The sequence below is a fragment of the Narcine bancroftii genome, chromosome 5 (genome assembly GCF_036971445.1).
Source record: "Narcine bancroftii isolate sNarBan1 chromosome 5, sNarBan1.hap1, whole genome shotgun sequence".
NCBI classification, from domain to species: domain Eukaryota; kingdom Metazoa; phylum Chordata; class Chondrichthyes; order Torpediniformes; family Narcinidae; genus Narcine; species Narcine bancroftii.
Genome location: NC_091473.1, coordinates 99,685,721 through 99,712,944, shown reverse-complemented (window position 1 = coordinate 99,712,944; position 27,224 = coordinate 99,685,721). Strand labels below are relative to the sequence as shown.

The 27,224-nt window shown below is 38.6% G+C and overlaps 2 long non-coding RNA genes across 3 annotated transcripts in view; one reads left to right on the top strand and one right to left on the bottom strand.

The window, feature by feature from the left end:
• LOC138763780 (uncharacterized) overlaps nucleotides 1-27,224 on the top strand; it is a 42,866-nt gene that overhangs the window by 12,835 nt on the left and 2,807 nt on the right. Inside the window, exons 2-3 of one of the 2 annotated variants that reach the window (XR_011357781.1) lie at nucleotides 20,985-22,214; nucleotides 23,472-27,219. This is a non-coding gene — a long non-coding RNA (uncharacterized lncRNA). Of the gene's footprint in view, nucleotides 1-20,984; nucleotides 22,215-23,471; nucleotides 27,220-27,224 lie in introns of those variants that run through there. The other variant, XR_011357782.1, reaches the window with a different exon arrangement.
• The window catches only part of LOC138763781 (uncharacterized), a 40,201-nt gene continuing 15,884 nt past the window's right edge, over nucleotides 2,908-27,224 (bottom strand). The window contains exons 3-4 of the long non-coding RNA XR_011357783.1: nucleotides 9,771-9,885; nucleotides 2,908-3,203 (exon numbers count right to left, since the gene is read on the bottom strand). This is a non-coding gene — a long non-coding RNA (uncharacterized lncRNA). The remainder of the gene's footprint in view (nucleotides 3,204-9,770; nucleotides 9,886-27,224) is intronic.

Sequence of the window (27,224 nt, the reverse complement as noted above, 5' to 3'; positions counted from 1 at the left end):
ATGGCCCTGTTGTTGTGGATGACCCAGAATAGATCTTCGTATGGCCTCTGAGCAGTAGACAGTGTTACAGGTGTTTGGGTGTGTTGGTCCTCGAGTGTCCAAGCTACAAGGTGGAATCGGGGCCAGGTTGCCGACTATTTTCCTTAGCCTGCTGAGGGACGCTGAAGAGTTGTCCTGCTGTCCGCCTGGGGATGGTACGAATTTTCCCGGGCACACCAGTGGAGCTCCATAGACGAGTTCGGCTGAAGAGGTGTTCAGGTCCGCCTTGGTAGCTAGTCTACCTAGTTGGCTCCTTGGAGTCTGGACACGAGCGTGGTTTTGAGGAGCCTGTGGAAGTGCTCCACCAACCTATTGGACTGTGGGTGGTAGGCTGTTGTATGATGCAGCTGGGCACCTCACGGGCTGGTGCGGTTGGACCACAGACTGGAGGTGAACTGGGCCCCTCTGTCAGATGTGATGTGGGACGGTAACCCGAACCATGCCACCCAGGATGAGATGAGGGCCCTGGCGCATGAGGTTGTGGACATGTCTGCCAGTGGGACTGTTGCTGGCCACCTGGTGAAGTGGTTGACCTTCGTGAACAGATAGTTGAAACCCTGGAATACTGGCAGGGTCCTACTATGTCCACGTGGATGTGGTCGAACCTTCGTTCTGTGGTCTCAAAGTGCTGAGGTGGGGTCTTGGTGTGCTGCTGTACATCAGTTGTTTGGCACTGTGTGCACACCTTCGCCCAACTGCTGACCTGTTTCTGCAATCCATGCCACATGTATTTGCTGGCCACCAGCCGGACCATGGTGAGCCAGTCTGTGGATGGAGTCAAAAATACGTCATCACCAAGCTGCCTGGACGATGGGTCTGACCTGACCTGTGGCCACGCTGCTCAGGAGGGTGGTGTTGCCTGTGCCAACTGGGATATCCTGTAGCTGTAGTCCCGATATAGCAGTCCTGTATTGGGGCATCTCCTCATCTTTCTGCTGCGCCTCCGCCTGTGTCACCAGTCCACTCCCCTTGATAGCACGTGGATACTTTGCCTGGACAGTGCGTCGGCCACCAGATTGTCCTTGCCAGAGATGCGTCTTACATCTGTGGTGTACTCTGAGATGTAAGACATGTGTCGTTGCAGGCAGGCCAACCAGGGATCCAAGATCTTAGCCAAGGCGAAGGTCAGGGGCTTATGATCTGTGAAAGCCATGAAGGACCTTCCCTCTAGGAAGTATCTGAAGTGGTGGATGTCTAAGTACAGTGCCAGTAGCTCTCTGTTGAAAGCACTGTACTTCAGTTTTGGAGGCTGCAAATGTTTGCTGAAGAAATCCAGCAGCCGCTAACTTCACCAATCGCCGTTCCTGAGGCATCCACTATCAGGGCAGTTGGACCTTCTGACCTGGGATGTCCCAGGAGACCAGCATCCGCCGGGGCTTCCTTTCCCCTCATGAAGGCATGCTCTGACTCTTTGTTCCAGGTGATGTCCTTCACCTTGCCTGCCATCTGAGCAAACAAGTGCCGCATGATCTAGGCAGCTGAGGGGATGAACATGTAATATAAATAGATCATCCCCACGAACTCCTCTAGCCCCTTGATTGTGTTGGGCCTGGGGAAGCTTCTGAATGGCCTCTGTTGACCTAATTGACGCGTAATGCTGTTGTTGGCAGCCCTCAGTGTGGGGCCCAACTGCCTGTTCCTGGTGTCCTGCAGGGTCAGGATACTGACCTCTGCTCATGTGTCCACAAGGAAGCGTTGTCTGGACTGGTGGTCCCAAATGTACAGGAGACTGCCTTGGTGGCCAGCTGTCATGGCCATTGACGACAGCTGGCCCCGATGTTTCCTGAAATGTGCATGGCGGCCTGCATTGGCGGGCTCCACCGCCCCATCTCTGGTGGTAGAAATGCCACTGGTCATCTGGATCACCTCCTTTGGGGCACTGCTGTTCTCTTGGCGACTCTTCACAGGTCTAGCTGCGGGGTTTAGTGATGAGCCCCATGGATGCCAAGCACTCTCTCTTTTATTTTCATAGAATGTTCGCTCATGCTGTGACTTTCTGGGGTTCACTGAAATTTGTGTCAGCCAGGAGCATTTGGATGTCCTCAGGCAGTTACTCCAGGAATGCCTGCTCAAACATGATGCAAGGCTCGTGTTTGCTCAGGAGGGCCAGCATCTCGTTCATGAGGGCTGACGGGGGCCCGTCCCCTAGCCCGTCCAGGTGGAGCAGTCGTGCCCCTCTCTCAAGCCGTGAGAGCCCAAAGATCTTGATCAGCAAGTCCTTGAAGGCAGTGTATACGCCTTCCGATGAGGTCTCCTGGATGAAGTTGGCCACCCGGCTTGCCGTGTCCTGGTCCAGGGCGCTCACCACATGATAGTACCGGATGTATTCTGCTTTGATCTGTCAGATCTGGAACTGTGCCTCAGCCTGGTCAAATCACATGCATGGTTGAGTTATCTAGAAGGTCAGCAGCTTGAGAGTGACCGTGTTGACTGCTGCCTGTTCACTCATCACTAGGTTTAGATGCCGTCTAAATCGTCGGGGTCACCAATTGTATAACAAAAGCGTGTACTTTCCTGCATAACAATTGCCCTTCTCCCCTGCGTGCTGTCCCTGTCTGTTAGCTGTGCAGCAAGGCCAATACCATTTTGGGGTTGGTGGCATTTAAGCTTCCCTTGCAGTTCACCCGCCAGTTTGCATGTTGGGGCCAGTGCTGCTGCGTGGGCTGCTGGCCTTTGGTTGTGCTTGCCACCCGGAGTGCCAGCTCAATCGCCACAGCGGCGGGCTGCCACATATACAATATAAATTACATTCAATACACATACATACACACAGTGCCCTCCATGATGGGTGGGAGAAAGATACTTCTTTCATTTATTTCCCCCTGTGCTCCACAATTTTACATTTATAATCAAACAATTCATGTGTAATTGAAGTGCACATTCCAGATTTTATTCAAGATTATATGTATACATTTTGGTTTGACCATGTAGAAATTAAAGCACATTATATACATAGTCGCTTCATTTCAGGGCTCCATAACATTTGGGACATTGGGTTTCACAGGTGTTTGTGAGTACCTAGGTATTTTTAATTGTTTCATTGGTCCATGTGTAGGAAAACCAGGTTTGCTTCTAAGCTTTTGATCACCTTTGGAGTCTGTAGTTGCCATTTTTCTACGAGGACCAGAGTTGTGCCAATGGAAGTAAAATAAGCAATTATGAGGCTGCAAAACAAGAATAAAGCAGTAAGAAGCATCATCCAAATGTTAGGATTACCAAAATCAACTGTTTGGAACATAATTTGGAACAGTGTTTCTCAACCTTTTTCTTTCCACTCACATACCATGTTAAGTATTCCCTATGCCATAGGTGTTCTGTGATTAGTAAGGGATTGCTTAACGTGGTATGTGGGTGGAAAGAAAATGTTTGAAAACCACTGTTTTAATCATACCTAATTAACGTGTAATGTGCACGGTTTCATAACTCCAAAGGAAATGGGCCAATGACAATTTTTCTCAAGCAAAATATTTCAGTAACAATTGGGTCTAGAGCAATGGTTCTCAACCTTCCCTTCCCACTCACATACCATCTTAAGCAATCCCTAATCACAGAGCACCGATGGCATAGGGATTACTTAAAGTGGTATGTGAGTGGAAAGAAAAAAAGGTTGAGAACCACTGATTTAGGAGAAAGAGTGTGCTGGTGAGCTTAGTAATTGCAAAGGGACTGGTCTTCCAAGGAAGATCTCCATTGCTGATGACAGAAGAATTCAAATCATTTTTTATTTCTTAAATCGTTTTTGGCAATCCCTTGAAGAATTATTTATTTGAGCACTCTAGTCATTTGACCCCCAATTTCACATTTCGGACTCTTTCAGCTCAAAGCTTCCCTTGGCAGAGGTCACTTGACACAGTGACATGGCTGTTGAGCCAGAACAAAATAGGAGGTGTGATTTATGTTTCCCTCCGATAAACTCCAACACTGTAAGCTTTAGAAATTCTGCTGTTGATTTTACATGATTCATTCTTGAGGAAGAAAGAATTTGATAGCAAAAGATTGTGTCAACTGAAAAATATAACAGTAGTGGGTATCTTCGTATTTCACTTCCTTCCTGCATTGCAACAGTGACAGCTCTTCAGTAATAGTCCATTAACTTTCATGCTCTGTGGAAGACGATACAGAATGTGTAAAGCCTGCACTACGGCTGCTTACTGATGGGTGAATAGTGCTAGGATGGAACAGCTGCGAAATAAATTGGTCAAGGGTTGAGGTGAAAGTCAGCTGTTGACATTGCGTGTGGTTTGAGATTTGGCTGGCCGAACTTGGCACTGGGGCCGAACGGGGATGAGATTTAACTGCAGCAGAAACTGCGATGTAGCTAGGGCAGAGCCTGATCATGAAGGGCTCGGTCTGAGTTTGGGTTGAACTCGGGCTAGGTCTGGACTAGACTTAGATAGGTCTGGGGTTAAACTGGGTGTAGCCAGGGTTGGTGCTGAGGCGGACTATTCCTGGAGATCTAAGCAGGGGTGTGTCTGAACTTGCACATGGACAGGGGCTGGGTCTAACTCAAGATTTAGTCTCGGCTAGACAAGCTGAGCTATCGCAAACCGAGGGGTTCCAGTAGCAGTTCCAGACATTTAACTGACCTGAGCTTGGGCTATTAGATGAGCCATTGGCGTCAGGGTATTGGGCGGGCGGCCGGAGATTTGAAAGTGCAATGTGGACAGAGGAGGATGGGTAAATCCCACAGGCGCGGCCGCTTCTCCCGAGGCGCCACAGATTGAACGACTCCTCTCACACGTAAAAATTGAAATGACTTGGATGCCTTGACTCTCCTTGGCCGGCTACTCATAACAGAATTGGCAAGGTGACGTTAATTGAGATTTTTATTTAAAAAAAAGCCTCTTCCTGTATCACCAGTAAGTTTAATGTCCAAAGGGGACGCATCTTACAGCGATTTTACGCTAATATGGGAATTATAATCGATTACCATTAATTTAAGAGAGTGATTGTAACGTTCGCTGCTTTCAAATCTATGGCGACTTCAACAACAGGGCAGTACTGTAGATGCAGTGTAATGACCCAAACCAAAGCCCGTCTGCGTTATGGGGAGTGCTGTAAATGTTTCTGTGTAATTGTGGCACTTACGTTTGGAAAATCAATGGGAAAAGTTAGCCTAACACTTTGTCATGCAGTTTCTTCTGCTTTATATTTTATAAAAACATGAGCAATTGGTTGGTGGCACTCTAAAACCAGGAGTGAACAAGCAGGGATGCACATTTCCACTGTACACCACATAAGAGTAAATTCAAGCAATTGTAACCTTTATCTAGATTGTGTTTGTTTTTTAGCTCTCTCAGTTCACTAAATACCTATATCCCAGGTTGTTCAATGGGAATCTCAAAGTTAACTTCCAGTTGAGGCACAGTGCGTAATGGAAGGGGTTATGAAGGCCAAAGTTGCTGGTCACTCACTGGAATTTATGTTAGACACTGCAGCACTGGTGCAAATGTCTCAAATGTCTCAAATGAAACTAAAATTCTGTTGCTTGTGTTATGAATCGCGTGTAACGAGCAGCAATAGACAATGACAGTGTTTAATTTTACTAATTTCATTTCTAACTCTTTAATTATAGTCTGAACTCTTAAATTCTCCTTAACACTAAATCTATCCTCAACTATGCACAGGTGTACTAGTGATATACCCAAACCATTACAGTCCAGGCCAAAATCTAGAAAGTTACTTCAAAGTTCAGTCTTTCAAATTCAGTGTTGAAGTGTAGGCCTTTGAAATTTGATGCCCAGAATTGATGTTGAACAGATGGGAAGACGAGTTGTGGCTGCTACGGACTCACGAATTCTCCTTGCGTTATTTTTGAAGAAATGTCCATCCACACGAGCTGTGGTCATAGCACTCCTGGTCCTTTTGTAGGCAAGACTCGAACTGGGCGGCCTCCACAAAAATCCAAGACACTGGCACCTGTCTCTCCAAGTGACCTTCACTGCTGGTCACACTCAAAATGAAGCGGTCTCTCCAAGTGACCTTCACTGTTGGTCACACTCAAAATGAAGTGGTCTCTCCAAGTGACCTTCACTGTTGGTCACACTCAAAATGAAGTGGTCTCTCCAAGTGACCTTAACTGTTGGTCACACTCAAAATGAAGCGGTCTCTCCAAGTGACCTTCACTGTTGGTCACACTCAAAATGAAGCGGTCTCTCCAAGTGACCTTCACTGTTGGTCACACTCAAAATGAAGCGGTCTCTCCAAGTGACCTTCACTGTTGGTCACAATCAAAATGAAGCACTTTGCTTCCCAAAAAAAACCCTTAAAAGTCCCCTTTCTTTCTATCTCTTAATAATTCAAAAAAAGATTTAATCTTAAAGATTTAATCTTAAAGCTTCCCTTGATAAACAAAACAGCACTACAAAGTAGTAACTCCCAACTTAGCTGGGTGTGGACAGAAATAAATACCTCCCACAGGTGGCAGACGACTTCAGAAAACTTCAGTGACCTCTCTACCCCCAGTCGGACTTGTAAAATGATAAGTCTAAATCCCCATTGATTTTAATCCCATTGATTTTAATCCCAAAACTTGCTCTGGATCATCAATATAAATCAAGCACTTTGACAGATTCCCATTTCCATTCTTCTTCTCAGATATCCTCTTCTTAGGTGAAGAGTGCCTTTCAACAGCCCCATCAGGCAGAGAATTAGCATCATATTCATTCTCAAAAAACTGTGATTTAAAATTACCATAAAAATATTTCAATACTGCAGGATATCTAAAAGAAAATTTATAACCCTTTCTCCAAAGCACCTCTTTAGCAGAATTAAACTCTTTACGTCTCCTAATGTCTTTACGTCTTCTTGACTCAGATCTGGATAGAAAAAAAAACTTTTTTTCCCTGTACCATCAACGGGGATTGATATCTACGTTCATTCTGAATTGCTACTCTCAAAATAGTTTCTCTATCTTGATATTTTAGACAGCGAATCAAAACAGCTCATGGTGGTTGATCTGGATATGGTTTACTCAAGCATTTTGCTTGCCAAAAGACCCTCCTGGAACAGGTCAATGCACCAAAAAGGCCTAGTCATGTAGTCATTCACAGAGCAGGCTTTGCTCTAAATTCCAAAAAAATGCTGGCCACATGAGCTGTTTCAAAAGACTTTTTAGTGGTCAGCATGGTTCTCCCTTACAAAATCACGAAATCTTTGCAAATTTATCGAATTCTGGAAAAGATTGTGACAAGCCTTCCCTCAGTTCTTCCAAAGTATCGAATTGGTGCTGGGCTCTGATTGTGTTGTAATGGTGCCTGTGTGAAATGTAAACTTTAACTGTGAACATTCACCTCCTCCTGTCTAAACTATCCCTTACAGTTTTATATCTTTTATAGTCTTTTTTGTCACTTTTTCTCAACTTTTTCAAGGAGAGCAGGGATTACCAATGTAACCCCACATCATCATGTGGCACCCGCCTCCCCCACAGTGATAATCCCATTTTACTAAAACAGGAGCTCATAATACCTCCCCCCAACAAGTACAATTTTGAGAGCAAAATTTTAAACTACAATCTACAACATTAAATAATATCTTCACTATTGTTATATAATATAATTATTACGATCCCAGAGGACCCCAAAACCCAGCAGCAATAGATATTCACCAAGACAAATGGTTACTTAAACAAAAGTTGCTTTTAATTATCTTTAAACATGAAAATAGAATCGCACTTTAACTTAACTAACCTAACTTAACCCCCTTTTAATTCTAAGTGCACGTGTATGTAATGTGTGTGTAAGTTCAGAAAAGTTCTTTGATTCACAGTCCAATCTCACTTTTCATTCCTCCAAGTTCACTGGTTGCAGGCAATTCTTATTCTATGTACAGAATTTAAGATTTATAAAGTTCACCAGGCTTTGGTGTTTGAAAGATAAATGGTTACCACTCAGGAAGGTTCTTGTCGGTTTTCAGAGAGAGATTTGTTGTTCCAGGACATTCACAACTGATGCACTTCCATCAGTTACCTTAGTGTCTTGCTGACAAAACTTGCCCCGTCAGGGTTTTCCAGATGATAACCTCTTTCATTCAGGTCACCATAGAGTTCCTTTTTGTTTCTCTTATTCCAAGTGAAACATTAGACAGCCAGTCCTCTGCTCTTGCATGAACCACAAGGGCTTTGACCAGGCCTTCTTCCAAAGGGGTTTGCCAGCTTGTCCTGTTCCTTTAACATTGTAGAACTGATCTCTGTGTGTGTCTCTCTCTGAGTGAAAGCCTGTTTGACTCTCTCTGCTTGCAAAACCACATGATCCTCTTACAACAGCAAGCTCTATTCCGGACAGCAGCGGTTCCAACATGCTCTTTCATCTGTTGCCTTTTTTAAACAACAGTCCATTAGTGAAGTCTCTTGAGCACTCTTCGCAGCTCTTGCAAAAGCTGCGAGATCCCAATATGTCTCGCATTGGGCAGAGCTCCAGTATTTCAAATAAGATCTGTTTTAAAGTGTTTGTATGTGACCTACTCTAACAAAACTTTTCACTTTATCTCCCAAAAACATATCCATATACTCTGCCACATAATACAGACAAATAACATTTTTTTAGAAGCATATACAACTAATAAGTTTCGTTTTGCAGTGAAATGTTACAAATGTAACATCTTGATAGGCAATGTAAGCTATCATTATATTCTTGCAGAATTAAACTCCAGTTTAATAATCTTTCATCTTACTTCAGAACATCAAAGGATTATGGTCAGTATATGCAATAATTGGTCCCTGAGCTGTGGAGATATAAACGTCGAAGTGCTACAAAGCCAGTACAGGGGACAATAGTTCTTTCTCAATGGCAGAATTTTTTTTTCATTGAATTTCTTGGAAAAGTAAGCTATTGGATAATCAATATTATTATGATCATTCTTTTGGAATAACACTGCTCCCACAGCCTCTTAACTCTCATCCATGGCTAACAAATTTTTTGGTCAAAATCATGAGATTTTAAAACAGGGTTATGGCACAATATCTCCTTTAAATTTTCTAAAGCTCTCTGACAAGATTTTGTCCACACAAATCTCTCCCCTTTCTTCAGAAAATTGGTTAAAGGAAGAGCAATTTCTGCAAAATTCTTGCAAAACTTCCTATAATATCCTCGTTCCTAAAAACCTTCTCACTGCTTTCTTTCCATTGGGAATAGGGAATTCAGAAATTGCCTGAACTTTCACTTGAATAGGTGCAACTTTGCCCTGACCAACTACATGTCCTAAGTATGTCACAGTAGCATGTCCAAATTCACTTTTAGCTAAATTGACAGTTAAGTTTGCTTCAGATAATCTTGCAAACAATTTCTCCAATTCCATCAATGTTCTTCCTATGTGTCTCTTTTTGTGATCAAGTCACCAATGTAAGAATCCGTATGTTTTAAACCTTGAATTACAGAATTTATCATCCTTTGGAATGTCACTGGGTCATTTTTCATATCAAAGGTAGCACATTATATTCATACAAGCCTGATGGTGTCATAAATGTGGAAATATCCCTTCCTTTTTTGGTTAGTGGCATACACCAATAACCTTTTAACAGATCCATCTTAGTAAGAAATTTAGCTTTTCCAATTTTCTCAATACAATCATCTATTATAGGAATGGGATAAGCATCTGTTTTGGTTACTGCATTAACCTTTCTGTAATCTGTACAGTACTCTAACAGTTCAATTTGTTAAGGGTTCAAAGACTCAAGGAAAACTCCAATTTGAGTTTGAAGGTCTAATAATATCATTTTACATCACATATCCCACCTCCTGATCCATTATTGTACTCTTTTCAATGTTTACTTGATAGGAGTATTGTTTTATGGGACTCGCTTTCCTACATCCACATCATGATAAATCACTGACGTTCTTTGAGGCACGTCTGGAAAAAAAAGTTTAAATTTTAAAAGTAGCTGTCAAACTGGAACAATGTTTTGTATAAAGTGACCCTCACAAGAGTCAGTTTGTATTGTCTCATGATCCATAGATTCCTTAATCTTGTCAACAACCAATACCTCTGGGGAAGGTTATTCCTTACTAACATCTGAATTCTCAAAATAGGGCTTCAACATATTTACATAACAATTTTGTGTTTTGCGTTTCAGGTGTTTTAACCACATAATCGACTTCATTAATCTTTGATTCTATTTCATACGGTCCTGAAAATCTAGCCCGAAGTGGATTAGAGTTTGTTGAGAAAAAAATTAACACTTTATCTTCCTTCTTGAAATTGCTCACTCTAGCTTTCCTATCATACCAGATTTTCTTCTTTATTTGAGCCACCGTCAAATTCTCTTGAGCCAATTCTCAGACTTTCTGGAACTGATCTTTGAACTTACAAACATAATCCAATAAATTTAACTGCACATCCTCATTAATCCATTGTTCTTTCAACAACATTAAAGATCCTGTAGCTTGATGTCCACACACCAGCTCAAAAGGACTGGAGCCTAATGATTCCTGTACAGACTTTCTTATTGCAAACAGAATCAAATGGACACCCTCATCCCAATCTTTCTCATTATCACAGCAGTAGGTCCTCATCATGGTCTTGAGTGCCAAAATCTCTCCAAGGCTCCTTCAGTTTCAGGATGATATGTAGATGATCTAATTTGTTTAACTCCCAATTCATAAATAATTTGTTGGAAAAGTTCTGACAAAAATTATTTCCTGATCTGATTGAATTTCCTTAGGCAATCCCACCAATGTAAAGAATTAACCAAAACTCTGGTTATGGATTTAGCATTTATGTTCCTAAGTGGAATAGCTTCTGGAAATATGTAAGCTTCACACATAACAGTTAACAAGTACTAATTTCCTGCTTTTGTCTTAGGCAACAGACCAACACAATCCACAATAACTTTAGAAAAAGGCTCTCCACAAACAGGTATAGGTTGTAATGTTGTCTTTGGTAGCCCATAATTAGGTTTACCCATAACATGACAAATGTGACATATCCTGCAAAAAATCACAATGTCCCTCCTTAAATTAGGCCAATAATTTTATCTACAGTCTTTTTTTTAAAACTTATTATGAACCATAATCTCTACGAAACATAATCATACTTAGTATGAACCATACTAACCAAAATACACACAAACATTTCCCTCTTGAATATACACAGTGTCATTTTCTCCCCTTTTCCCCCCTCCCTTCCCTCCCTCCTTCCCACCCCCCTCCCCACCCACTAAACGTTCAATATATACAATACATTAAACTCATTAAACAATGTCATCACCCAATGAAAATAAACATGAAAATTGTGTCATCTACTTTTACACTCTGGGTCAATTCATTTCGTCTTCTTCTCATTCTGTCATTTTAGGGGGTGGAGGTCCGTTGTGTTCCATGTACGGTTCCCAAATTTGTACGAATACTGTGACTTTATTTCTTAAATTATATGTTATTTTTTCCAATGGAATACATTTATTCATTTCTATGTACCATTGCTGTACTCTCAGGCTTTCTTCTGATTTCCAGGTTGACATTATACATTTTTTTGCTACAGCTAAGGCTATCATAATAAATCTTTTTTGTGCTTCATCCAAATCGAGGCCTAGTTCTTTACTTCTTATATTACTTAGAAGAAATATCTCTGGATTTTTTGGTATGTTGCTTTTTGTGATTTTATTTAAAACCTGATTTAGATCTTCCCAAAACTTTTCCACTTTCTTACATGCCCAAATTGCATGTACTATTGTTCCCATTTCCTTCTTACAGCGAAAACATCTATCTGATTCTGTTGGGTCCCATTTATTTAACTTTTGGGGCATGGTGTATAGCCTGTGTAACCAATTATATTGTATCTTACGTAACCTCGCGTTTATTGTATTTCTCATAGTTTCAGAGCATAGCTTTTCCCATTTTTCATCTTTATGTTTAGATCTTGTTCCCACTTTTGTTTGGGTTTACAGCTTATTTCATCATTCTCTTTCTCTTGCAGTTTGATGTGCATGTTTGTTATAACAATTAAGATACCTATCAGATTTTTATCAAACAAGGGAAAAACCAGATTGGACCAGATTAGAGCTAGATAAAATAGGGGAGAAGGTACCAGAAGATATACTATATAAGTGGGATGAAAAGTTGGTGCAACATAGGAGTTCACCAGTACTGCACCATCTGCTCAACATTTGGAAGAAGATTCACATAGAAAGGAAAAAAAACAAACTACCAACTACCAAAATTATTATTTTTTTTAACTTTATTTATTCATTCAAAAAACAAATAATATATGACATATACAACAATTAACCATAAACATGAATGTTTTTTTATATAGAAAAAAGAAAAGAACCCCCCCCTTTCAGCCAACTGTCCTAAGGAGAGCCATAAAGAAAGAAAAAAGAAAGAATATTAAAGAAAAATTAAATATACATATTAAAATCTAATCAATATAAATTGAAATGTAAATATTCTGAATATAACAACCACTTATTAATAAAAAAATTATAATTATCACACAAAACATACATAATTTTTTCCATTATTAAACAATATTTCATCTCATTATGCCATCTATTAATATCAATCATATTTGCATCTTTCCAAGTACTAGCAATACATTTTTTTGCTATGGATAAAGCTAAATATACAAAAGCAAGCTGAAACTTATCTAATCCCAAGCCTTTCAGAGGTTCCAAACTACCCAATAAAAATACTGTTGGATCTAAAACTATTTTAATCTTATACAGATATTCTAAAAATGATTGAATTTTCTTCCAAAAAGATTGTATATGTATACATGACCAAACAGCATGAAAAAAAGTTCCAACCGTATCACCACATCTAAAACACAAATCTGATTCATGAAAACCATACTTTTTAAATTTTTCAAGTGTTAAGTATAATTGATGTAAAAAATTGTAATTAATCATTGCATAACGTGCATTTATCAATCTAGTTACACTATCATAACAGATATCTAACCAATCATCTTCGGAAAAAATAAAACCAGTATCCGCTTCCCATTTACTTTTAGATCTATCCCAACCCTTTTTATCCACACCATCCTGTAATATTTGATACATAGATGAAATATAACCCTTCTCTGGTACCTTTATAAGAAAAATCTCAAATTTAGTCATTTCAGGTAAAATCATATCTCTACGAAACATACATTTTACCAAAGATCGAATTTGATAATAAAGAAACAAAGAATTCTTATCAATACCAAAACCTTCCCTCATCTGATTAAAAGATAAAAATTTACCCTCTTTAAAGCAATCTCCCAAATTTTTCACACCTTTAAATCTCCAATGCAATAAACTTCAATTATGTATTGAAAAAGAAATAAGTTGATTATTATACAGCGGAGTCAAAGCCAATAATTTACCCCTAGAGCCTGTCATTTTATTTTTCTTTATCCATAACTTCATTAAATGTTTTAGTATAGGCACATTATATTGTTGTAACAAATTTATATTCCATCTAAACAAAAATTGATGTATTTCAAATTCAGAAATACTTGCCATCTCAATTTTAGTCCAACTAGGAGGCCGTACCAAATCCATCAATAAAGTAATAAATACCAAAATTATTATTGATGCAAAATCAACTAATCCCTTTCACAATAGATAACCTTTCCATTAGAGAATGGGAGAGAAAGGGGATCAAAAGAATAGAAATTGTTTTTTGGGAAATAATTTATTATCTTTTGATCAAATTAAGTACAAATATGGTATAACTCGCAATATAATGTTTGCATACCACCAACTGAAAACCTACTTAAAGGACAAATTGGGAAGCAGGCTGAGGATACCAGAAGGAAACAGCTTTGAATATGTGATTACAGACACAATGATAATCTACAGTCTTCTTTACTCCAAAATAATCACCCAAGGGTGTGCTCGGGCCAAGTTTAAAATTTCATTCCTATATGCTTTGATGAATAACTGCCCATTGTTCATTACCAGGTATATCTACTGGATCTCATTTTCTCATAAGCACACCATCTTTAAAATGATATCCAACTGGCATTTTCTCAATTTCCTCTTTCGATAAAACCTTATTACTCATGTCAGCAAGATCAATATCTGTTTTCCTTTCAATTCCTTTCATGATAAAGAAAAAATCTTACTTTCAGCTTCAACATCAATATCCTGGTATACGGGGGAGTCACGTGATGGAGTAGTGGCCGGACGGTGAACTCCAGCCCTCTCCAGAAAAGTCGGGAAAAACAAGAGAAAATACAAAGGCACAGAAATACAAGTTAAAGAAAAGTGAGTATAAAGGTGGAAAGAAGATGGAGACAAAAGGAGAAAAATCAAAATCAACGGAAAGAAGAGAGGAAGAGAAGACAACGGAGGAAAAAGGTGAAGGCCTTACCTGTCCGAAGAGGCCCGCTGTGGAGAGAAGACCCCACTACCTCAGGTCGGTAGAAAAAGAACTACAACAATGGCTCACAGAGCCGAGTAAAAGTGCGCAACCGCGCATGAAAAAAAACACACCGACGGGAGGGGGGACCAGCTGGGGAGTCGATCTCCACAGCCGGCAACGACAGCTGCAGAACACCTGCAGCAAGAAGAGACCACAGAAGACAATGGAAACAAGAAAGAAGAGGAGGAAAGGGCAGCAAAGAAACAACAGATGGCCAACCTAGAGGAAGAAGAGGAAGAATACAGTGAAATAGATAAAGGGAAAGGCAAGGTAAAGGATATACTTGCTCTTGTTAGAGGATACATGGAGTCATTTAAAGAATGGCAAACACAGGAATTCAATGATTTAAGAAGAAGAATAAACAACACAGAAAAGAAAATAAATAAAATGGATATGACCTTAAAAGAAATGGGGAAAAAAATGGACAAGATGGAAGAACGGGCAATAGCAGCAGAAATGGAGGTAGAAGACTTAAAAAAGAAATTGGAGGAATCTAATAAAAAAACTAAAGAGACACAAGAATTACTAGCCCAAAAAATAGATATAATGGAAAATTATAACAGAAGAAATAACATAAAGATAGTGGGCCTTAAGGAAGATGAAGAAGGCAAGAATATGAGGGAGTTTATAAAAGAATGGATCCCTAAGGCCCTAGGATGTCCAGAACTACAGCAAGAAATGGAAATAGAAAGGGCACATAGAGCATTGGCCCCTAAACCACAACCACAACAAAAACCAAGATCTATTGTAGTAAAATTCCTAAGATATACTACAAGAGAAAAGGTACTGGAGAAGACAATGGAAAAAGTAAGAGAGGGCAACAAACCACTGGAGTATAAAGGGCAAAAAATCTTCATTTATCCAGATATAAGCTTTGAACTCCTAAAGAAGAGAAAAGAGTTCAATACAGCAAAAGCGATTTTATGGAAGAAAGGATATAAATTTACACTGAAGCATCCTGCGGTATTGAAAATATTTATTCCAGGACAACAAAACAGACTATTCTCAGATCCAGAAGAAGCACGAAAATTTGCAGAACCATTACAAAAATAGACTGAGGGATGAAGACGGGTAATGAGAGCAAAAATGATCACGATTGATATGTATGTGGGTAAAGACAAAAATAGACTGAGGGATGAAGACGGGTAATGAGGGTAAAAATGACCACGATTGATATGTATGCGGGTAAAGAGGTATAAGAGTGAATAGAGACAATGGGCATATGTGAAAGTATCTGTAATTAGAGGAAAACAGATAGTATAGACAAAAATTAATAAGGGAAGGTAATGGAATAGAGAGAATAAGGAGGGAATTAAAAGAGTGACCTTTGTGACATATAAAAAGCGAAATCTTTTCTGGGGGGGGCTGGGTGGGGGAAAAGAGCGGTCACTGCAAAATCAGTTGACGCTTGCGAGTGGATTCGCAAATCCAAATGGAGAGGGGAGATGTGGTTGTCCGACAAGGGATAAAGGACAACTCAGGGGGGTAAGGGGAGATTGGGGATAAAGAAGATAGAAATAGGAGAATAAGGAAAATGTTGGATGTTGTAGGAATGTTGTCTGGTAAAGAGTTGAAAATAAGAAAACAGAAATGGAAAAGGAGGAAAGGTAATGATGGAAAAACGGAAAGAGAAGATAAACAAAATATAAAATGGCTACGCTGAACTATATGACTCTAAATATTAATGGAATACATAACCAAATTAAAAGGAAGAAACTACTAAATTTACTGAAAAAGGAAAAAATAGATATAGCATTTGTCCAAGAAACACACTTAACTGAATTGGAGCACAAGAAATTAAAGAGAGATTGGGTAGGACATGTAACAGCAGCATCGTATAATTCAAAAGCAAGAGGAGTGGCTATATTAATTAGCAAAAATGTGCCATTTAAAATAGAAGAGGAAATAATAGATCCAGCAGGGAGATATGTTATGATAAAATGTCAGATATATTCGGAGCTTTGGAATCTACTTAATATATATTCACCTAACGAAGAAGATCAAAAGTTTATGCAAGATATCTTTTTGAAGGTAGCTAATACGCAAGGGAACATACTAATAGGAGGGGATTTCAATCTGAATTTGGATCCAAATATGGATAAAACGGGGAAAAAAATTAACAGGAAGAACAAAGTAACCAAATTTATAATTAAATCAATGCAAGAAATGAAACTTGTGGACATATGGAGGAAACAAAACCCAAAAGAAAAGGAATACTCATACTACTCGACTAGACATAAAACATACTCAAGGATAGACCTATTCCTGTTATCAGCCCACATTCAAGGGAGAGTTAGGAAAACGGAATATAAAGCTAGACTATTATCGGACCACTCACCCCTGTTATTGGCAATAGAGCTAGAGGACATCCCTCCAAGAATGTATAGATGGAGATTAAACCCCATGCTACTTAAAAGACAGGATTTTAGAGAATTTATTGAAAAACAATTAAAAATGTACTTTGAAGTAAATACGGAATCAGTGGAAGATAAGTTTATACTATGGGACGCAATGAAAGCATTCATTAGAGGGCAAATAATAAGTTATGCAACCAAGATGAAGAAGGACTATAATCAGGAAACAGAGCAGTTGGAAAGGGAAATAATAAACATAGAAAAAAAATTAGCAATAAAGGAAGATACAACCAAAAGAAGAGAATTGGCGGATAAAAAAATAAAAAATGAAACATTACAAACATATAAGGTGGAGAAGAATATAATGAAGACAAAACAGAAATATTATGAACTAGGTGAAAAAACACACAAAATCTTAGCATGGCAGCTTAAGACAGAGCAAACTAAGAAAATGGTATTGGCAACAAGGAAAAAAGACAAACAAATTACATATAATCCAAAAGAAATTAAGGAAAACTTCAGAGAATTCTATGAACAATTATACCGAACTGAAAACGAAGGGAAAGAAGGGAAAATAGATGAATTTTTGACTAAAATTGAACTACCAAAACTACAAATAGAGGAACAAAATAAATTAACAGAACCATTTGGAACAGTAGAAATACAAGAGATAATAAAAAATTTACCAAATAATAAGACACCAGGAGAGGATGGACTCCCAATAGAATTCTACAAAACATTTAAAGACCTAATAATACCGCCCCTCCTGGATGTAATCAACCAGATTGATGAGACACAAAACTTACCAGATTCATGTAAAACAGCAATAATTACAGTGATACTAAAACAAGGGAAAGATCCACTCTCACCAGCGTCATATAGACCAATATCTCTGCTAAACACAGATTATAAGATAATAGCTAAACTACTAGCAAACAGATTAGCAGAACAGGTACCGAAAATGGTAAATTTAGACCAAACTGGATTTATCAAAAAAAGACGCACAACAGACAATATTTGTAAATTTATTAACTTAATTCATGCAGTAGAAGGAAATAAAGCACCGGCAGTAGCAGTTGCTTTAGACGCAGAGAAGGCCTTCGACAGAGTAGAATGGAATTACTTGTTCAAAGTATTGCAAAAATTCAGTTTACCGGAGAAGTTTATTAATTGGATTAAAGCATTATATGAGGGACCGTTAGCGAAAGTGACAGTAAATGGACATGTATCAAAGCAATTTAACTTAAGCAGGTCAACGCGGCAGGGATGCCCACTATCACCATTATTGTTTGCGCTAGCTATAGAACCACTAGCAGAATCGATAAGAATAGATAATAATATAAAAGGAATAAAAATAAAAGACAGGGAATATAAAATCAGTCTGTTTGCGGATGATGTGATAGTGTACTTAACAGAACCAGAACTATCAATAAAAGAACTATATAAGAAATTGAAGGAATATGGAGAAGTGTCGGGATACAAGATAAACGTAAATAAAAGTGAAGCAATGCCTATGAATAACGCGGATTTCTCAAAATTTAAGGAGGAATCCCCATTCAGATGGCAAATGCAGGCAATAAGATACCTAGGTGTGCAAATAAACAAAAATCTAGGCCAATTATATAAACTCAATTACAATCCACTAATGAAAAAATTACAGGACGATTTAGAGCATTGGAAAGAGCTACCACTAACACTGATAGGAAGGATAAACTGTATTAAAATGAACATTTTTCCAAGGATACTATACTTATTTCAGGCATTGCCAATACAACTGACAGAAAAATTCTTCAAAGAGTTAAAGAAAATAATAAGGAGATTTTTATGGAGAGGGGGGAAACCGAGGATAGCACTAGATAAATTAACAGAATGGTATAAACAAGGAGGCTTACAATTGCCAAACTTCAAAAATTATTATAGAGCCGCACAATTAAGGTACCTATCAGATTTTTATCAAACAAGGGAAAAACCAGACTGGACGAGACTAGAATTAGATAAAATAGGGGAAAAGATACCTGAACACATATTATATAAATGGGACGAAAAATTGGTACAACATAGAACTTCTCCAGTACTACACCATCTCCTCAATATATGGAAGAAGATTCATGTAGAAAGAAATAAAATAAATAACAAATACCAAAACTAATATTGACGCAAAATAAGCTACTCCCTTTTACAATAGACAACCTTGCCTTTAGAAAATGGGAAAAAAAAGGGATTAAAAGAATAGAAAATTGTTTTTCAGGAAGTAGATTCTTATCCTTTGAACAAATGAGAGATAAGTACAATATAACTGGAGATACAGCGCTGGCATATTACCAACTGAGATCCTACTTGAAAGATAAATTAGGAAGCAATTTGAGTTTACCAGAGGGAAGTAACCTCGAATATGTGATTACAGATACAATGTTAATCAAAAGATTTATAACAAATATGTATATTAAACTGCAAGAAAAGGAGAATGAGGAAACAAATGGTAAAACTAAACAAAAATGGGAACAAGATTTAAATATAAAGATAAAAAAGGAAACATGGGAGAAGTTATGCTCTGGAACGATGAGAAATACAATAAATACGAGGCTGCGTATGATACAATATAATTGGTTACACAGACTATACATTACACCGCAAAAGTTAAATAAATGGGACCCAACAGTATCTGATAGATGTTTTCGATGTAAAAAAGAAAGGGGAACAACAATTCATGCAATCTGGACATGTGAGAGAGTAGAAAAATTTTGGGATGATCTCAATCAGATATTAAATAAAATAACAGAAAACAATATACCAAAGAATCCAGAGATCTTTCTCCTAAGTAACATAAAAAATAAAGAATTTGGAATTGACTTGGAAGATGCACAAAAAAGATTTGTCAAGATAGCCCTAGCCGTAGCAAAAAAATGTATTATGTCAACCTGGAAATTGGAAGATAATTTGAAAATACAACAATGGTATATAGAAATGAATAAATGTATTCCATTAGAAAAAATAACATATAGTTTAAGAAATAATATTGAAATATTCGAACAAGTATGGGAGCCTTACATTAAATACAATAGCGAAAACCTACCGGGAACAAACATTACCTAAGTTGATGGAAGGAGAAGAAAAGAAAAGAATGGACTCAGTAGAATTTCTGGTGTATTTTTGTTGAATGACAACATTGTCTGACTGAATTAATGTAACCTAGATTGTATACCTAAAATGGATGAGGGGGGGGGGTGGGGGGGGTGGCTTGGGAGGAGGGGGGGGGGAGAGAAAAAGTCACTGTAAATGTGTGGAAAAGAAAAAGTGTATATCATGGCTATTGTGATTTATGGTGTGAAAAAAAAAAAATCCTGGTATACAAGAAAAGTTTCTGACAAATGCACACAATCTGTTCTGTCTTATCAATAATTTTATCTTCCTTATCAAGTTTCTTTGCTATTGCCCGAGTCACTGCACAGACCAGATAGATTTCAAAATCTGTCTTTACTTCATTAAGAACTTCTCTGTCAATTTCACCACAGAACTTTCTGTCAAGCCATTCCCCAAAATCAATGAAACTATATCTATTGGTAAACTTTCTCAAATCCTGATAGTAACCATCCCATTGATTATTTCTGACTTCAACAATATCCTCTGCAAAGATACTGGCTCTGTTTCACCTCCCAAACCTCGAATTAAATTTATTTTTCCTCTGGCAGTCTCATCATCAAACCCCAAAACACTGTTCAATACAAATGACTCGGCTGCCCCAGTATTTCAAAGTATGTTCACTAGCACTTGTGGTGCCCCCTCCTTTATCGAAATCAAACCTTTTGACACAAAATATTTAAACTCATCCCTAATGTTGTCAGCAGATTTGAAACTTTATTTGTTTCCAGTTCTCTCATATTTCTGAATACAAGCATCTGGTGCTGCCTCTTTCTTTTTCTTCAGCTTTTAACAATTCGCCATCACATGACCAGGTTTTCTACAATGATGATGAAGGAGGCCTGAAGGTTTTTCCTTCTACTGCTTCTCTTCATTTTAATTCTCACATTATTTCCTGGTTTATTTTCAAATTTACTGGGATGGACCACTTTAACCTTTTGAAAGGTTTTGTTGGGTATAAACTTAACCTTGTGGGTCAGAGCATACTCATCGGCTAACCTAGCAGATTCTTGCCAAGTTCTCACTCCTTCATCTAAGTATGATTTTATATCATTAGGAACACATCTTTGGATTTCTTCAACTAACATCAGTTCTCTTAATTCTTTTGTAGGTAAGACTCGAACTGGGCAGCCTCCACGAAGATCCAAGACCCTGGCACTGGTCTCTCTAAGTGACCTTCACTGTTGGTCACACTTAAAATTAAGTGGTCTCTCCAAGTGACCTTCACTGTTAGTCACAATCAAAATGAAGCACTTTGCTTCCCAGAAGTCCCTCCTGGCACAGGTCAATACACCAAAAAGGTCCAGTCATTCACAGAACATGCTTTGCTCTAAATTCAAAGAAAAATGGCTGGCCACAAGAGCTGTTTCAAAAGACTGTTTTCTTTTCAGCAATCAGCATGGTTCTCCCTTCCAAAATCACAATGTCTTTGCAAATGTGTCGAATTCTGGAACAGACTGTGGCAAGCCTTCCCTCAGTTGTTCCAAAGTGTCAAATTGTCGCTGGGCTGTGACTTGTGTTGTGATGGTGCTTGTGTGAAATGTTAACTGTGACCATTCAGCTCATCCAGTCTTTACTATCAATTACAGTGATAATTCCATTTTACTAAAATTGGAGCCATAATACTTGCACTTGATAGGTATTTCCTCCATCCCCTTCAAATTCACGTGTGTGTCTAGAAACCTCTTAAATGTTCCCACCAGTAACCCTGGCAACCCTATCCAGACACCCACCTTTCTGTAAAAACATAGAACATAGAGCATTACAGCTCAGTACAGACCCTTCGACCCGCAATGTGTACTAACCCATATATACCTACCAACAAAACTAATCCCTCCCTACCCCCTAACCCTCTATTTCTCTTTCATCCATGTGCCTGTCTGAGAGTCTCTAAAATGCCCCTAATATTCCAGCCTCCACCACCATGCCTGGCAATGTATTCTAGGCACCCATAGCACTCTGTGTTAAAAAAAACCTTATCCCTAAATTCTACCTTAAATTTTCCTCCCTTCACTTTGTACAGATGTCATCTGGTGTTTGCTACTTCTACCCTGGGAAATAGGTGCTGATCTTATCTATGCACCGCATAATCATGTAGACATCTATTAAGTCACCTCTCATCTTCTTCGCTCCAAAGAGTAAAGCCCTACACATTCCCTATACATCTCCCTTAAACTTGCTCCCTTCACCTTAAAGACAGATAGTCTAGAGAAAAAATTCTGACTCCATCCTATCAATACTTCTCATGTTCTATCAGGTTGCCCTTCAAGTTCCTATGCTCCAGAGCCCATCAAACAACAGGGAGGTGTGTAATGACAAGTACCACAGAGGTGGCAATGGTGTAAGTAGGGAGAGAGTATGTAACAATATACAAAAATGCGAATGTATGGACATGGCACAAGGGTGCAAATAGACATGGAACAGTTTTCTTTTTGTCATTAATTTTATTGTGATTAAAATCTACTTGGTCGGGTGGAGGGGGTTGGGGAAAAGTGTGGAGTTCTTATTTATTCTCCAAGAAAACAACCCAAGTTTGTCCAAACTCTTTCCATAACTCATGCCCACCAAACCAAGTTACATACTTGAAAACAACTTCTGCGCCCTCTACCTATATCCACATCCTTCCTATAATGGCACTACCAGAATTCCACAGAGTTTAGTCTGCTGCTCCCAAGCTTTTTGGAGTTAAGTGGCAGGACTGAACCTTCAGCAGTTTAACCTGGTGTTGGCTGCCACTTACAGCTTTGTCATTGATACCAGGATGGCCTTGGGGAGTAAGTCAATAGCAGAGAATCTGAAAAAGCTAAAAATGTATTTACCACAAGGATCGGTGGCAGCTGTTTCCAGCCCATTAATATCCAAAATCTGGATAGCTGGTATACCACAATAATGTAAAATAGTTAGATTTAAATTGGAAAACATTCCCCCCCCCAACCACCATCTTCTATTCTTTTAAGAGCCAATGATAGAAATTGTGTGAACTCTTACAAGATTGGTGGACCCTGAAGGGAGAGGGTTTTCCTGGTTAACTGGTGCTTAGAAATATTATTTGTCATTTTAATTTGGTCATTTTGTAAAATGGTGACAAAATATTTCCACAGTAATTTCCAAAACCAACCATGTGTTTGTTATAAGTGGTTTGTTTACACAGAAGCACTCCAGTGAACAAGGCGGGATTCTAGGAACAAAAATTTTCAAGGTTCTCATTGTTTGCTGTAGTCAATTGACTTTAATAGGTGAGTTTATTACAGCAAAAGGTCACAAAAGGCCAACCCATTGAAGACTGAGTAATCAGTCTGGGAATTGGTATCATTTAGTGTCTGTGAATTCAGCCTTGCCCATCAGCTATCACTGTCAGGCGACTAAATAAATCAGGTATTAACTCATTAAGGAATCTTTTTGGCATACTTTAAAAATCAAGATAAAATTATGCATAGTTTTTTTGAAATAAATAATGTCTAATTTTTGAAGAACAAGGTGTTCAGATGACATTTCAGAAATAATAGTGGGCAAGTAAATTTACTTCCACTCTCAGATTTTGCCAACCTAATAAAAGTCCTCACCAATTTGAAGAAATAACCTTTGCTTTTTCTTGCAGGTCTACACATAGATAAAGACTTGGAACAGTAAACATGTTAATAACTGCATTCATGATTAGATAAATGCGATTCACTCCACTGCTTTGAAAGGACAACTTGAAATAATTTGTATTATTCCAGAAAAAGAGTGTATTTCCCAGAAATTAAAGTCAAAGGATTATTTGCCTCGAACAAAACTTTAAGGGCCACTTGTGGACATTATGGCTCTAATTCTGGAAGACATGAAAGGACATTAGAGCAAAGGACATTCCCCTCATCATATGTGGGTGGTGAGGGGAAGTGGAAAACAAATCCTGACCTCAAAATTGATAATAAAACTTTGATAGCTTGCCTAGGCCTTTGGATTAGCCAACTGTCAAAGATGCCAAAGATCTCATATGTTTCTGATATTCTGAAACATTAAATAACATTCTGAAAGTCTGAAAAATAAAAATACTTGAAATTAAATGCTCTTAAAAATAAAAAAAAATAGGCTGAACTTCCTGCTGCTGGTAATAGTGAACAAGATTTTCAGGCGCCTGCCTACATTTTGCTCACATCTTGATGAATGGCTCAGGCCCGAAATGCTAGTTATGTATCCTTATCTTTGCTATATAAAGTATGCTGTTTGACCTGGTGAGTTTCTCCAGTGTTGTGTTTTTACTTCAATCACAGAATCTGCAGACTTTTGTGATTTACTCTTAAGACTTTCACATGGCTGTATCAAAACTTTTCATTCCATTAAGTTAATGATAGGATTAGTAAAAAGGCGTAGAAATGCTGGAGGAACTCAGCCTGCCTTGTAGCATCCATAGCAGGTAAAGATATATTACTGACATTTCATGTCTGAGCCCTTCTTCAAGGTATAAGCAAAAATCAGGTAGGCATCTTAATTAAAGACTGGAAATTAAGGGTCAACAATGGTAAGGAGAGGAGTCCAGGCCTAACAACCAAAAGGTTTGAATTAGATATGATAAAATGAAAGGTGAGAATTGATTTTGGCTCTGTGAAAAGAAACAGGGAAGTCAGAGCTGGAGCAAAGAAGACAGGGGGACGAAGATGAGGGAGTGGAGAGATGGTTTAACAAAAGCTGGAGAAGTTGATGTTAATCCCATCTGGTTGGAGGGTGCCCAGATGGAAGATGACGTGTTGTTCCTCCAATTTGCCAGTGGTCTCAGTTTGGCAGTGCACAAAACCATGGAGAGACATGTCAGCAAGGGAATTGAAATGGGTGGCCACTGGAGGATCCATGCTAATGCAGCAAACAGAGCCGAAAGGCTCAACAAAGCCATCTCTCAGCCTGTGTCCAGCATCTCCAATAGTATTAGCCCCATTCAAAATAAACCAACTGAGATTTATTGTAAAGCAAGACAAGAAGATAAGATATAAATATGTTTCACCAGCAGTGTTGTTTAATATCTGGTTATTAAGTTTTGATCATTAATATTTATATTTAAAGCTTTTAATGTTTTCTTTAAATATTTGGTGATTCAGCAGTTGGTAATTGTAAAATTGAGTATTATCACTTTATTTTTGAATTACATGATTGGTGAGAGACATTTCCTTGGATTGCAAAGACTTACAATCTCTTTTTTTGTTGAAACATTGAAAGTTCTTTTACACTCTTACATTTGGCTACCTTCAATGCCTTGAAGGGAGATATTAAGACAGGTAAACATTACTGTCTACAAATTGGATACATTATCATCAGTTTCACATGTTCATAACAGTGATTTAATAAGGCAATGAAATCGAGTCCATTGGGAAATTAGCTGAAGAACTTCGGTGTACAATTCTGCTATTTTCCTGGGTTCATTTGTTTAACTAGTGATGTTTGTTTTTTGCCCTTGCCAGCATAATTGTTAAGTTGTAAAATAGAGAAATAAACCCCTTTGACCTTCACCATCTATGCCAATCATGTTGCCTATGTAAACTAATCCCATGTGCCTTCATCAGGTTTGTATCACTCTATGCCTGTCCTACCTCAATACTTGTTCAAATGCCTCTTAAACTGTATCTGCCTCTACCACTTCCAGTAGCTCATTCCCAGCAACAACCATTATCAAGTGAAAAACTTAGCCCACAGATCTTTTTTAATTTTTTCCCTTTCACCTTAAATCTGTTCCCAATAGTCTGGGATTCCCTGCCTGGGGAAAAATGAATTCTGGCACCTCAACCTCCTACATTTGCATGAAGCCCTTTATAATCCCTCCTAATGACATCCTGGTGAATCTCTTCTGCAGTCTCTATATTGCGACCATATCCTTCCTGCATTTTGGTACATGGAACTGTACACAGTTCTCCAAAAGTTTTTTGAACATCTAATCAATGTTTTGCACAGCTGCAACATGACATCTCAACTCTTATACTCAAAGCCTCAGCTTTTGAAGTCAAACATATCAAATGCCTTCTTCAATATCCTATATATCTGTGTCATGACTTTCAGAGAGCTGTGGATCTTCACCCTAATGTCCCTCCATTCATCAATGGTCCTAGATCCCTGCCATTTACTCTCTATGTTCTACCAGAATTTGACTTCCTAAAGTGCATCATCCCTCATTCATCTGGATTAAATTCCACCAGTCATCAGCCCGGACAACTATCCAGCTGTTCTATGTCCCATTGTATTCTTTTATGAATCTAGGTAACCATCTGGTTATGAATCTGGTGAACCAGCAGGTTCAAGAACAGCTGCTCCCCTCCACCATCAGACTCCTCAACTATTTTTTTTTCAGCTCCCTGTATTACACAGTCAGTTGTTTACATTTGTTTATTTGTTTAACTGTGTAGTTTTGTTTTTAAACTACCAATAAGTGGTAATTCTAGCCCACTGGAAAATGAATCTCAGGGTTGTATGTGATGTCATGTATGTACTCTGACCATAAATCTGAAATCTTCAATATCTATGACACCACCAATTTTCATCATGCCTACAAACTTACTGATCAGACCATCTATATTGTCATCCAAGTCAATTATATAACAAACAACAGAAGTCTCAACACCATTCTCTGCAAAATAGCACTTGTTACTGACTTAAGTAGCGAGAAATAAAATATACATTCACCATTTCCCTCTGCCTCTTATCATTAGTCATTTCTGGATCCAGTTTGCCAACATGCCTCAGATGCTTTCTGAACCAGCCTGCCATCCAGGACCTTGTCTAAAACCCTAATGAAGTCAATGTAAATGACATTTACTGTGATTTCATCATCAATTTTCTTTATTATCACTTCAAAATATTCAGCCAGACTTGTGACAAGTGATCTCCCCTGCATAATATTATGCCGACTCCTCCCTAGCTTTACAAGTGACCCTCAACATCTTCCCTATCACGGATGGAAGGCCTACAGGCCTGTTGTTTCCAGTCCTATCCCTCCTGTCCTTTATAAACTGACAAAATTTGCTATCCTCCAGTCTCCTGGAAGATGGCTATTGTTGTCCCCCTTTCAAAATAATGTGACTGCTAGGTGCAACATCTGACTTAAATATTTCTTCACCCACACCACCCACCATCACTGCCGCTCCTCCCCCCCCCCCCCCCCCCCACCCTCCAACTTCACCATGGCAATCTGGTAGCTCCCATGGGATAAAAGTTCCTTTAAGGTCTAAAAACCTTCCAGTAATCAGCATGTTTGAATTTTTCAAGTATCATTGGGAATCGGAGCTTTTGTCTTATTGAATAATTCTGAATTTAAACCAGTTCCTAATGTAATTTGGTTCAATTTAATTTCCTTTACTGGAAGATCCAACTGAGTGTCCATATGATTTGC